The sequence below is a fragment of the Lissotriton vulgaris genome, chromosome 1_1, assembly GCF_964263255.1.
Source record: "Lissotriton vulgaris chromosome 1_1, aLisVul1.2, whole genome shotgun sequence".
NCBI classification, from domain to species: domain Eukaryota; kingdom Metazoa; phylum Chordata; class Amphibia; order Caudata; family Salamandridae; genus Lissotriton; species Lissotriton vulgaris.
This window is the reverse complement of record NC_141685.1, coordinates 124370312-124383453: the sequence shown is the minus strand read 5'-3', so window position 1 is coordinate 124383453 and position 13142 is coordinate 124370312.

The following is a 13142-nucleotide window of genomic DNA, read 5'->3' as shown; positions in this document are numbered from 1 at the left end:
CAGGGGCTCACTCATAAAACAAGGGAAGAAGCAGGTTGTAGTCTCAATAAAGTCATGAGACAGAACCATCAGGTGTGACCCACAGAGGGATCTCTCACTCAGTGGATGGGGTCTGAGGACGGAGGGGGTATTTCACCCACACAGGGGTCTCTCACTCAGCGGACGGGGTCTGAGGACAGAGGGGGTATTTCACCCACACAGGGGTCTCTCACTCAGTGGATGGGGTCTGAGGACAGAGGGGGTATTTCACCCACACAGGGGTCTCTCACTCAGCGGACGGGGTCTGATGGATGGAGGGGGTATTTCACCCACACAGGGGTCTCTCACTCAGTGCATGGGGTCTGAGGACGGAGGGGTATTTCATCCACACAGGGGTCTCTCTCTCAGTGGATGGGGTCTGAGGACAGAGGGGGTATTTCACCCACACAGGGGTCTCTCACTCAGCGGACGGGGTCTGATGGATGCAGGGGGTATTTCACCCACACAGGGGTCTCTACCTCAGTGGATGGGGTCTGAGGACAGAGGGGGTATTTCACCCACACAGGGGTCTCTCACTCAGCGGACGGGGTCTGATGGATGGAGGGGGTATTTCACCCACACAGGGGTCTCTCCCTCAGTGGATGGGGTCTGAGGACGGAGGGGTATTTCATCCACACAGGGGTCTCTATCTCAGTGGATGGGGTCTGGGGACGGAGGAGATATTTCACCCATACAGGGGTCTCTCACTCAGTGGATGGGTCTGACGGAGGGGGTATTTCACCCACACAGGGGTCTCTCACTCAGTGGATGGGTCTGATGGAGAGGGTATTTCACCCACACAGGGGTCTCTCACTCAGTGGATGGGGTCTGATGGAGGGGGTATTTCACCCACACAGGGGTCTCACACTCAGTGGATGGGGTCTGAGGACGGAGGCGGTATTTCACCCACACAGGGGTCTCTCACTCAGTGGATGGGGTCTGATGGAGGGGGTATTTCACCCACACAGGGGTCCCTCACTCAGTGGATGGGGTCTGATGGAGAGGGTATTTCACTCACACAGGGGTCTCTCACTCAGTGGATGGGGTCTGAGGACGGAGGGGTTATTTCACCCATAGGGGTCTCTCACTCAGTGGAGGGGGTCTGAGGACAAAGGGGGTATTTCACCCATAGGTGTCTCTCACTCAGTGGATGGGGTCTGAGGACGGAGGGGGTATTTCACCCACACAGGGGTCTCTCACGCAGTGGATGGGGTCTGAGGACAGAGGGGGTATTTCACCCACACAGGGGTCTCCCCCTCAGTGGATGGGGTCTGATGGAGGGGGTATTTCACTCACACAGGGCTCTCTCACTCAGTGGATGGGGTCTGAGGACGGAGGGGGTGTTTCACCCACACAGGGGTCTCTCACTCAGTGGATGGGTCTGATGGAGAGGGTATTTCACCCACACAGGGGTCTCTAACTCAGTGGATGGGGTCTGAGGACGGAGGGGGTATTTTACCCACAGGGGTCTCTCACTCAGTGGATGGGGTCTGAGGACGGAGGGGGTATTTCACCCACAAAGGAGTCTCTCACTCAGTTTATGGGGTCTGAGGACGGAGGGGGTATTTCACCCACACATGTGTCTCTCTCTCATTGGACGGGGTCTGAGGACGGAGGGGGTATTTCACTCACACAGGGCTCTCTCACTCAGTGGATGGGGTCTGAGGACGGAGGGGGTGTTTCACCCACACAGGGGTCTCTCACTCAGTGGATGGGTCTGATGGAGGGGGTATTTCACCCACACAGGGGTCTCTAACTCAGTGGATGGGGTCTGAGGACGGAGGGGGTATTTTACCCACAGGGGTCTCTCACTCAGTGGATGGGGTCTGAGGACGGAGGGGGTATTTCACCCACACAGGGGTCTCTCACTCAGTGGATGGGGTCTGAGGACGGAGGGGGTATTTCACCCACACAGGGGTCTCTAACTCAGTGGATGGGGTCTGAGGACGGAGGGGGTATTTTACCCACAGGGGTCTCCCACTCAGTGGATGGGGTCTGAGGACGGAGGGGGTATTTCACCCACAAAGGAGTCTCACTTAGTTTATGGGGTCTGAGGACGGAGGGGGTATTTCACCCACACATGTGTCTCTCTCTCATTGGACGGGGTCTGAGGACGGAGGGGGTATTTCACACACACAGAGGTCTCTCGCTCAGTGGATGGGGTCTGAGGACGGAGGGGATATTTCACCCACACAGGGACGGTGGCGAGGGTGAGGGCAAGGCGGAGCGAAGCTGGCAGTTCGGGGTGCAGAAGCTGAGTCGCCTTTAGAGGTACGCTGGTCCGGTGTTGTGTAGTGCCTTGTATGCGTAGGTGAGGAGCTTGAAGGTGATCCTCTTGTTGACGGGGAGCCAGTACAGGTCTCTCAGGTGGGATGTGATGTGGCTGTGGCGGGGGATGTCGAGGCTGAGACGTGCAGAGGCATTCTGTATGCATTGTTGTTGTTTCTGGAGTTTGGCCGAGGTTCCTGCGTAGAGGGCGTTGGCGTAGTCCTGCCTGCTGGTGACGAGCCTGGGTGACTGTCCTTCTGGTTCCGATGGGGATCCATCTGTAGATCTTGCAGAGCATGCGGAGGGTGTTGAAGCAGGAGGAGGATACAGCGTTGACTTGCTTGGTCATTGACAGCGAGGAGTCCAGGATGGACCCCAGATTGCTCGCGTGGTCAGTGGGAGTCGATGTAGCTCCCAGTGTGGCCGGCCATCAGGCGTCGTCCCAGGTGGACGGGCTGCAGCCGTCTTGTCCGAGTTCAGCTTCAGGCGGCTGTTCTTCATTCATTCGGTGACGGCCTTCATTCCTTCGTGGAGGTTGGTTTTGGCAGTGGTGGCGGCCTTGGTGAGGGAGATGATCAGCTGGGTGTTGTCATCATATGAGATGATGTTGAGGTCATGCGATCGGGCTATGTGGGTGAGAGGTGCCATGTAGATGTTGAAGAGTGTCGGGCTGAGGGATGTTCCTTAGGGTACGCCGCAGATGATCTTGGTGGCTTTAGATCGGAACGGAGGGAGGTGGACACTCTGGGTTCTGCCAGTGAGGGAGGAGATGGTCCAGTCCAGGGCTTTGTCGCGGATCCCTGCGTTGTGGAGGCGTGTGCGTAGGGTGTGGTGGCAGACGGTGTTGAAGTCGGCCAAAAGGTCCAGAAGGATGAGGGCCGCGGTTTCTCCATTGTCCAGCAGGTTCCTGATGTCATCGGTGGCGGCAATGAAGGCAGTTTCGATGCTGTGGTTGCTGCGGAATCCGGATTGGGATGGGTCCAGGATGTTGTTCTCTTTGAGGATGAGGGTCAGCTGCCTGTTGACAATCTTCACAATGAATTTTGCTGGGAACGGGAGTAGGGAGATGGGCCGGAAGTATTTGAGGTCCTTAGGGTTCGACTTGGATTTCTTGAGTAGGGCGTTGATCTCTGCGTGCTTCCAGCTTCCGGTAAGGTGGCGGTCTCGAAGGAGTTGTTGATGATCTGGCAGAGATGGGGTGCAATGGTGGAGCTTGCTTTGTTGAAGATGTGGTGCGGGCAGGGGTCTGATGGTAAGCCGGAGTGGACGGTGTTCATGATTTTGATGGTGTTGTCGTCGTTGACATGGGTACAGGAGAGCAGTTGGTTGGTGTGGCTGGGGGGCAGTGAGTCTGAGGTGTCGGTGGCTGTTGGGGGGGCCCGGTTGTTGAAGCTGTTGTGGATGTCTGCGATCTTACAGTGGAAGAAGGTGGCTAGGGAGTCGCATAGGTCTTGCGATGGCACGATGTTGTCAGGATGTTGTTGGAGTTGGAGCTGGGGTTGGAGGGTTCCTTCATGATGTTGAAGAGCTCTTTGCTATTCTGTGCGTTGTTGTAAAGCGTTCCTTGAAAGAAGTCCTTTTGGCAGTTCGAATGAGTTGGTGGTGTCTGCGGATGGCACTCTTTTGGGCTGCATTGCTGTCCGGTGTCTGTTCGAGGTGCCACTTCATCTCGAACCTTCAACAGGTCTGCTTGGATGCCTGGAGGTCAGCGGTGAACCAGATGGCTTTTCTGTTGGTGCATCTGTTTGAGGGTTTCTTGATCGGGGCGAGAGTGTTGGCACAGTCGTCGATCCATTGCCTGAGGTTGCGGGTAGCAGTATTGGTGTCAGTTTAAACAACAAAAAAGCATCAAGGGTAAAAGACAATATGACCGCACCTATCTACAATTTCGTCTCTTGTGTACAATGAGTATGAGTGCCAAGAACCTGAAGCCACATACGCCTAGGCTTCCCAGGGCATTCACCCCAAATTTCACAACAAAACACAATGGTTGAGCACTCCACAGTGAATAATAATGAGCCAATAAATTTGGAAAAATCCGTTCAGTAGGGCTTAAAAATTATTTTTTCATGCAAAGCGTAGCCAACGCGTTTCGTCCAGAGGACTTCTTCAAGGCTACAAAATTAAATATACAGAAATATACATATTACAAACCACTATTTACAGAAAAAACCCAGATATTTTAATACTTCAATTCACCATAACTTCTAAATACATGATTACTTAGTACAAGTTTAAAAAATGAGACTTTTGCTTTGTAAGCGGGCTAGAGTCAACTACTAGACGGATTTCCTTACATGTTCATATTGGTTTTACAAAACACATCAGAGCACAGTGATATTTCAGAATTTAACAGAAGGAGAGAAAGAGAGCCTATTTACATATTTCTTTAACTTTACATTTCCAATGGGAAGGAGCTAATCATACATATGTATGTTATGTTTACTTATCAAGTAGATACTATGTTAATCCTAGAATTTTCTAGGTTATTCTGATTTCAGATTTTTAAATCATTGCTTACCAAAGGTAGTGAATAGATATCAACTGTTGATTTTAACGACCAATAGGTGCATTCACGGATGTAATGGTTCAGAGACGCAAAAGTGTGCAGGGATGGCCACCTAGTGTATAGAGAGGAATGTTCTTCTTAATCATACTGATATTTTATGGACATTTTGATTGTCCCAGTATTCAACACTAAGGTTTCTACATACCTTATCAATAAGTTATTTGTACGTCCTTCGATTATTTGCTACAATATGTTTAGCAACAACGGATTCCTTGGATTGTTCAAGGTTTCTCAACCAGTCATTGTGGCGCTTGTAATCCCCCTTTGTAAAAGGATAAATAAATAAAGTTGTGTATAGACGTTGTTTGCATTATACGTCCTACACATATTTATGTTAAAAGCATAGAGAAGGACTGAGCCACCAAACGTGTGTTGTTACCCATCAGGTAATGATAAGGATCAGGAAATACCAGATGTAGGGTGCACTGCTCCTCCGAGCATCCACGGACAGTCCCAAGAGCCCAAGAAACCCGCGATCAAACAAGGGTCCCACCAGCGGCCACAGTGCATATTACGTGCTCCACAGGCGCCGGCGGACCCGCATCAAAACACGGACAACCAAGCTCCAGGAGATCCCCCCGGTGCACCAATTCACACCGCCCTCAACTGGTATTTCACTGGTCATGTTTTCAATTCCAGAATGGCCCCGACTTACAAAACGATCATAAAATATAAGAAGCCTGTGCTCAAACAACCACTTATAAAAGGATACTACTAGAGTCCAAATCAGTGGGAACACTCAGTGTTAACAGAGTTGTGTTCCAAGACATATCGCTTTGCTGTTAAGCAAGCTCCGTTCGTGGTTACTTCGGTTCTAATTCGTAACCCCGAGCCTGCACATAAATGCACGTTAAAGTCAATTCTAGATAAAAAATAGAGTACCAAAGGAAGCAATTATTTAAACAGGACCGTTGGATTCCAAAGCAATAGAGACACCCAACAATGAAGCAAAGTGCTCCCAAGATTGGTTCTATTTCATAATATATAATGCTCATGGCAAAGTTAAAGACTAGTCTACTATAAGTGGAGCCTGTTTTAAGTCAAAATACATCCCCACCCTTAAGGTCCTCACTTACTTAAAAATAGTGTCATCATCCTTCACACGTCACCGCTTTCAGGAAAAGTCGATACACACTCATCTCAGTATCGCGGGTTTAAATATCCCGCAATTTGCACTCAGCTGTGATTGATCAACTTCCAAGTGGTAACGAGACCACTCGATTAGAGTCGCCATCTTGAAGTCGACATATATATATGTAGTACGAATAAGGCACACAAAATAGTTGTCTTTTAAAGAGGTTAAAGGGAACGGTTCATCAAGATGAAGTACTTTTCTAAGTTAGGAATCAAGGCATGTCCGTTGTATACAAAGGGAAATGATCGTGTAACTAAGTCCGATTTATAGACGCCATTTTGGAACGGTCGATCATTCTCTGTATTAGGAAAAATAAGGAATAAGGAAAAATTCTTCAAAATTTATTGGCTCATTATTATTCACTGTGGAGTGCTGAACCATTGTGTTTCGTTTAGTATTGGTGTCGATGGTGTCAGTTGGTGGGTTTCGGGCAAGGGTGGCGATTAGCTGGTTTTTGGTGACTTTTGCTCCAGCTGCAGCGTGGGGTCCGGTGTGTGTGGTGGTGCATTGTGGGTTTCTTGAAGGTGAAGTGGATGCAGCGGTGGTCGGTCCAGTGGAGTTTGGTGGTGTGGTTGAAGGTGACATAGTTGCTGGCGGAGAAGATGCTGTTGAGCATGTGTCCGGCAGAGTGGGTGAGTGTCGTGACTAGCTGTTTGAGTCCGAGGTTGTCGAGGTTGTCGAGCAGGGTGGTAGAGCTGCTGTTGAGGTGGAAGTTCAGGTCTTCGAAGCAGATGTAGTCCTTGGATGCAAGGGCGTGCGTGCTGACGAAGTCGGGGATGGAGTCGCTGCACTGTGGCCGGGGGGGTCTGTAGACAAGGGTTCCTCTGATGGTGGTATTGGGGTCGATGTGGATCTGGAAGTGCTGGTGTTCGGCTGCGCTGAGAGTGTTGTCGTGCTGGTCAAGATTCTGAGGGTGTTCCTGTGGATGATGGTGATTCCTCCTCCTTCTCTGCTGGTACGGTCCCTACGGGTGATCTTGTAGCCGTCCGGGATGGCTATGGCGATGTCGGGTGAAGGGTAGGGGTTTATCCAGGTCTCCGCCAGGAAGGTATTGTCCGGAGAGAATGAGTCGGGTAGGTCCCAGAGTTCAATGGCGTGCTTGCGGGCAGAGCAGGTGTTGAGTAGTATGCATCTGAGGTGGTGGCGTATTGAAGGCTGGTGACGCTGCAGCTCCGGCAGGAGAAGGATCCTTAGGTGCGCTTTGGGGTGGCCAGGAAGCAGGTGTATAATCGGCCCGGTGTTGAGTGCATGGAGGGTGCTGGCATTGTAGTGGCGTTCTTTCGGTACGGCCGACATTAGAAGGGGAGGTGGGAGGGAGGAGCAGGGGACGCATTGGCGGGAAGGGGAGTGGAAGACTGGAATGCTGGAGAGCAACAGAGCGAAAAATAGGAACAGAAGCAAAGAATACAAAGAAAAGGAATACAACAGTAGGCACAAAATAATACAGCAGCAGAATACAAAAAAGTAATACAACAGTGGGGAACAGATACCGCAAAAGTAATACAACAGCAGACAAATAACAGGGAAAAAGGAAAAGAGCGAACACACAGATTCTTACTGCTCACCACTGGGCCAACAGGGATGAGGCGCAGGAGGGAGCCTGCGGGTGGGGGAGGACCTTGAACTCGCAGCAGCAGCGAGATCAGGGACATGGGCACAGACAGGTAGAGCTGTGCGGCAAGGGGAGCGACTTGCCTGGATCAGGGTCAAGGGTCGCTCCTTTATCTCACTCTTGATTCATGGCTCTTTAATCCACCACCAGCCACTCCCTGCTCCTTTATCTCATCTTGATTCCACCTCATGACTCTTTAATCCACCACCCGACACTCTTTAATCCACCCCCAGACACTCTTGGCTCCTTTATCTGACTCTTGATTCCACCTCATGGCTCTTTAATCCACCGCAAGACACTCTCGGCTACTTTATCTCACTCTTGAATCCACCTCGTGGCTCTTTATCCACCCCCATACACTCTTTAATACACCCCCAGACAATCTCGGCACCTTTATCTCACTCTTGATTCCACCTCTTGTCTCTTTAGTCCACCCCTGACACTCTCTGCATCTTTATTGCACTCCTGTATGTCCCTGCATTCTCACTTTGGCACTTTTTTCATCTTTCTCTTCCTCTTTCATCCCGCTTGTGTGTTCTTCACTCCCTTGTTACGGGTAAAAGTCTGGTGAGGGAAAATAAGTGCCGGCCTCCAAAACGAGAGTGCAGATGGGCCCCACCTGCGACCACCGGCTCAAATTAAGCTTTAATCAACATCTTACCCCTTGGTTGATAAATGAAAGAATTTCGGGCAATCGGGCGGGGTGAGGGGAAGAAGAAAAACAGGCAGGAAGGAGAAGAACGAAAGGAAAGAAAACACAAAAAAGAGAATGCTAAAGTAAGAGAATACGTGCAAGTCACTCCATGACCGCATCTCCTCGATCCATCACTGTGGACTTCTGATACAGTGAATATCTGCATCTTAGCTGTTGCTTCTTGCTCAAACGTTATGGTGGCCTCATGATCCTACGGGTGGGGTAATCTGGCCTGGCTCATGATGGTCTCATGATCCTACAGGTGGGAGGTAATCTCACCTGGCTCATGGTGGTCTCATGATCCTATGAGTGGGGTGTAATCTGCTCTGGCTCATGGTGGCCTCATGATCCTACGGGTGGGGTAATCTGGCCTGGCTCATGGTGGTCTCATGATCCTATGGGGGGTAATCTGGTCTGGCTCAGGGTGGTCTCATGATCCTACGGGTGGGGGGTAATCTGGTCTGGCTGATGGTGGTCTCATGATCCTATGGGTGGGGGGTAACCTGGTCTGGCTCATGATCCTACGGGTGGCCTGGCTCATAGTGGTCTCATGATCCTACGGTGGGGGTAATCTGGTCTGGCTCATGGTGGTCTCAGGATCCTACGGGTGCGGTAATCTGGTCTGGCTCAGGGTGGTCTCATGATCCCAAGGGTGGGGGGGTAATCTGGTCTGGCTGATGGTGGTCTCATGATCCTATGAGTGGGGTGTAATCTGCTCTGGCTCATGGTGGCTTCAAGATCCTACGGGTGGGATAATCTGGCCTGGCTCATGGTGGTCTCATGATCCTATGAGTGGGGTGTAATCTGCTCTGGCTCATGGTGGCCTCATGATCCTACGGGTGGGATAATCTGGCCTGGCTCATGGTGGTCTCATGATCCTATGAGTGGGGTGTAATCTGCTCTGGCTCATGGTGGTCTCATGATCCTATGGGGGGGTAATCTGGCCTGGCTCATGGTGGTCTCATGATCCTATGGGGGGTAATCTGGTCTGGCTCAGGGTGGTCTCATGATCCTATGGGTGGGGGGTAATCTAGCCTGGCTCATGGTGGTCTCATGATCCTACGGGTGGGGTAATCTGGCCTAGCTCATGGTGGTCTCATGATCCTATGGGGGTAATCTGGTCTGGCTCATGGTGGTCTCAGGATCCTATGGTTGGGGTAATCTGGTCTGGCTCAGGGTGGTCTCATGATCCCAAGGGTGGGGGGGTAATCTAGTCTGGCTCATGGTGGTCTCATAATCCTATGGGGGGTAATCTGGTCTGGCTCATGGTGGTCTCATGATCCTATGGGGGGTAATCTGGTCTGGCTCATGGTGGTCTCATGATCCTATGGGGGGTAATCTGGTCTGGCTCATGGTGGTCTCATGAACCTACGGGTGGTCAGGCTCAGGGTGGTCTCATGATCCTGTGGGTGGGGGGTAATCTGGTCTGGCTCATGATCCTACGGGTGATCAGGCTCATGGTGGTCTCATGATCCTACAGGTAGGAGGTAATCTGGCCTGGCTCATGGTGGTCTCATGACCCTACAGATGGGAGATAATCTGCTCTGGCTCATGGTGGCCTCATGATCCTCTGGGGGGTAATCTGGTCTGGCTCATGGTGGTCTCCTGATCCTACAATGGGGGGGGGGTAATCTGGTCTGGCTCATGGTGGTCTGATGATCCTACAATGGGGGGGGGCGTAATCTGGTCTGGCTCTAGGTGGTCTCATGATCCTATGGGTGGATTCCTCTGGTCTGGCTCATGGTGGTCTCATGATCTTACAGGTGGATTCCTCTGGTCTTGCTCATGGTGGTCTGATGATCCTACGGGTGTGGGTAATCTGGCCTGGCTCATGGTGGTCTCATGGTCCTACGGTAGGGGGTTAATCTGGTCTGTCTCATGGTGGTCTCATGATCCTATGGGTGGGATAATCTGGTCTGGCTCATGGTGGTCTCATGACCCTATGGGTGGGGTGTAATCTGCTCTGGCTCATGGTGGCCTCAAGATCCTACGGTGGGATAATCTGGCCTGGCTCATGGTGGTCTCATGATCCTACGGGTGGGGGGTAATCTGGTCTGGCTGATGGTGGTCTCATGATCCTATGGGTGGGGGGTAATCTGGTCTGGCTCATGATCCTACAGGTGGCCTGGCTCATAGTGGTCTCATGATCCTACGGTGGGGGTAATCTGGTCTGGCTCATGGTGGTCTCAGGATCCTACGGGTGCGGTAATCTGGTCTGGCTCAGGGTGGTCTCATGATCCCAAGGGTGGGGGGGTAATCTGGTCTGGCTGATGGTGGTCTCATGATCCTATGAGTGGGGTGTAATCTGCTCTGGCTCATGGTGGCCTCAAGATCCTACGGGTGGGATAATCTGGCCTGGCTCATGGTGGTCTCATGATCCTATGAGTGGGGTGTAATCTGCTCTGGCTCATGGTGGTCTCATGATCCTATGGGGGGTAATCTGGCCTGGCTCATGGTGGTCTCATGATCCTATGGGGGGTAATCTGGTCTGGCTCAGGGTGGTCTCATGATCCTATGGGTGGGGGGTAATCTGGCCTGGCTCATGGTGGTCTCATGATCCTACGGGTGGGGTAATCTGGCCTAGCTCATGGTGGTCTCATGATCCTATGGGGGTAATCTGGTCTGGCTCATGGTGGTCTCAGGATCCTATGGTTGGGGTAATCTGGTCTGGCTCAGGGTGGTCTCATGATCTCAAGGGTGGGGGGGTAATCTAGTCTGGCTCATGGTGGTCTCATAATCCTATGGGGGGTAATCTGGTCTGGCTCATGGTGGTCTCATGATCCTATGGGGGGTAATCTGGTCTGGCTCATGGTGGTCTCATGAACCTACGGGTGGTCAGGCTCAGGGTGGTTTCATGATCCTGTGGGTGGGGGGGGCGTGGCTTGGGCGCCGATGGCGATGGTCGCCTGAGAGCTCGGCTCCGGGACTAAGCCCGAGATTATCCTGAAATTCGGAGGCTGCGGGGCACCCCAGACCCCGCATTCTGCTGAGCGTGCCGACGGCAACCTGCCGGGGGCCCTGGTGGAGTTTGGACGAGGGTTGCTCCGAAGAAATACCGAAGTTTGCGGAGTTGCGGAGTGCGACCCAACATGGCGCCCGGACTCCTTTGTCCCCTTGATCGAAACTACTGAGTTGAAGAGGTGTCGCGGGTGTCGACTGGCGCCCGGCTTCGCCATCCTTGGTTGTTCTGGACATTGGACATTTACAGGATTGGACCTTTTGCAACGGATTCGCACTCGGTTGGACGGCCGGACGGATGCCCGCGCACTGGAGGGCACCGGGAGCGGATGCCCTCTGATCCAAGCGGTGGTCCGCCTCGCGACTCCGCAACTAGCTACGTCTTCCTGGCCAGTCCAACTACATGGGAGGCGCGACACTCTGGCGCCACAGATCATCCGAGGGAGTTGGTGGCCCTCACCCCGGGGCTATAGTGGGTGAACGGGTCTGCCCGACTCGGCGACGGCTGTCTCCGCCCCCTCATCGGTGCCCTCGGACGCCGTGGCGGTGGCGTGAGCCGAAGCGGCGGAGTCTCCACAGGCTCTGGAGAAGGAGATCGCCCATACCCGAATTGAGGACAAGCACCCGGGAAGGTCGTGATCGACACCTGTACACGGAGACACCTACTCCGGGACCCTCACGGAGTGCCCCTGGCAGCATGGGGAAACCTAAAGGAGCCAAGGGATCCAACCAGACCACCTCGGACTCTGAAGCCCAGGACAAAGAGGAGCATGGGGACCCAAAAAGATCTGGTAGCGCGCCACTGCAGCAACAGTTCGACCGTGTCCTGGAGGCGATAGAGGCTACGAGGTCGGCCCTCCAACAGGACATTGCTCAGGTGGCGACGAGCCTGGGCCTCCTCAGGGCGGACCATGGCAAACTCTCAGACCGGGTCAAGGAGGTGGAGGGCACGGTGAAAACTTTGGAGCCGGCGCAGCGAACCTTGGCTGCGACGATAAAGGACGCCTTATCCCGAATCGAGACCCTCGAACGGAGGGCGGAGGATGCGGAAGGCCGCAACAGGAGGAACAACATCCGAGTGGTGGGCCTGCCGGAAAAGATCGAGGATGGCGACATGGTGCGATACTTGGAGACCTGGCTCCGAGACACGGTGGTCCCGGAGGGTCTGTCCTCCTTCTACACTCTAGAACGGGCCCACAGAGTCCCAGCACGGCCCCCACAGCAGGGACGTACCCCGAGGCCGGTGGTGGCGCGGTTGCTGCATTTTCGGGACAGGGACTTAATCCTCAATGCCGCCAGGCACAATGGCCCGTTCCAAGTTGCGAACAGTCAGGTGAACATCTTCCCTGATTACACCTACGAGACGCAGCGCAAGCGGTTCTCCTTCCTAGCGGTTAAGCGCGAACTCAGGAGCGAGGGCATTCAATATTCACTCCTATATCCTGCAAGGCTCCGCATCATTGTCGACGACAAAACCCAGTTCTTCGACACCCCGGAGGAGGTCTGTGACTGGCTCGAACTGTACCGGACAGGGAATGATGGTTTTGGCTCCTCGACCCAACAGGCGGTTGAGCCGGAACAAAGGAGGCGATCCAAGAGGGTCAGGAATCGCCGCGGCCGCACGGGAGGGCCCTCGACTGCGGAGACATCATCGGAACGGAGGGGAGTGTTGGAAGTACTGTCGGAACTGTCGGGAGCAAGAGACGAAGCCATCGAGGAGGAAGAAAACCCGGGTGCTCAGGGGGCACCGTCGGACTCGGAGGATTCAGTGGCAGATAGTACCCATACACCGGTGATCACACCGAAATCGGTGGAGGACCTTCTAGATGGACAAGGGTAACGGGGTATACTGCCTTGTTTTGGGTGGGGGCCCGGCAGGGGGGAGGCG